Raw genomic sequence first — 1,017 nt, forward strand, 5'->3', positions numbered from 1 at the left:
TTCTTTATTTACATTTCAAATGTTATCCACTTTCCTAGTTTCCCCTCTGAAAATCCCCTATCCTCTTCCCCCTCCCCCTGCTCACCAACCCACCCAATCCCTCTTCCTGGCCCTGGTATTCCCCTATATTGGGGCACCAGAACCTTCACAGGACCAAGAGCCTCTCCTTGCATTGATGACTGACTAGGCCATTCTCTGCTACATAAGCAGCTGGAGCTACGAGTCCCACCATGTGTTTTATTTGATTGGTGGCTTAGTCCTAGGGAACCCTGGGGATACTGGTTAGTTCATATTGTTGTTCTTCCTATGGGGCTGCAAACCCCTTCAGCTCCTTGAGTACTTTCTCTAGTTCCTTCATTGGGGACCCTGTGCTCAATCCAATGGAAGGAAGGCTGTGAGCATCCACTTCTGTATTAGGCACTGACAGAGCCTCTCAGGAGACAGCTGTATCAGGCTCCCTGTTCAATCCTTCTATTTGCTCAGTTTTTATCTTGTGTGTTAGTCCTTGCCTTCCATGTTCTCTAAGAGCCTCTGCTGCCCACTGCTGTGAACACCACAGTAGCCTCTAGCTGGACCATGAGCTTTCTAGGATTCTGTCTCCAGCATCCACCTTTCCATAAGGAGGTAGGGACACATACATACATGCCACTGTGCTTGGGTTTGTGTGGATTTGGGGGACACAAAATCAGGTACACTGAGCCATCTTCCTAGTGTTCTCTCTCCCTCTCTCCCTTCCCCTCTTCCTCTCTCTCTCCCTCTCCTCTCTTTTTTAATGGAGTTAAATATGATTAAAGAGAGAAGGCTAGCTTAAGACAAAAAACTCAAATTCTTAATGTTTAAAACAGGTTTAGGTTAACTCTAAAACAGCCACAGCACTAGTAGAGAAAATGAAAATGGGCAAGCACAGGGAAATGAAAGAAGGTAGGACGGGCACTCGGCAAGATGACTTTTTTTTTTTTTTTTTTGTAGCAAGAAACATGAGACGCTTATGAAATAAGGAGGAGAAATCTAAAAACC

The 1,017-nt window shown here is 45.4% G+C and overlaps 1 protein-coding gene across 2 annotated transcripts in view; it reads right to left on the bottom strand.

Moving 5' to 3' along the window:
- The window catches only part of Atp6v1a (ATPase H+ transporting V1 subunit A), a 52,165-nt gene that overhangs the window by 3,201 nt on the left and 47,947 nt on the right, over positions 1–1,017 (bottom strand). The gene's annotated exons all lie outside the window — the stretch shown is intronic.

The sequence above is a fragment of the Mus caroli genome, chromosome 16, assembly GCF_900094665.2.
Source record: "Mus caroli chromosome 16, CAROLI_EIJ_v1.1, whole genome shotgun sequence".
Lineage (NCBI taxonomy): Eukaryota > Metazoa > Chordata > Mammalia > Rodentia > Muridae > Mus > Mus caroli.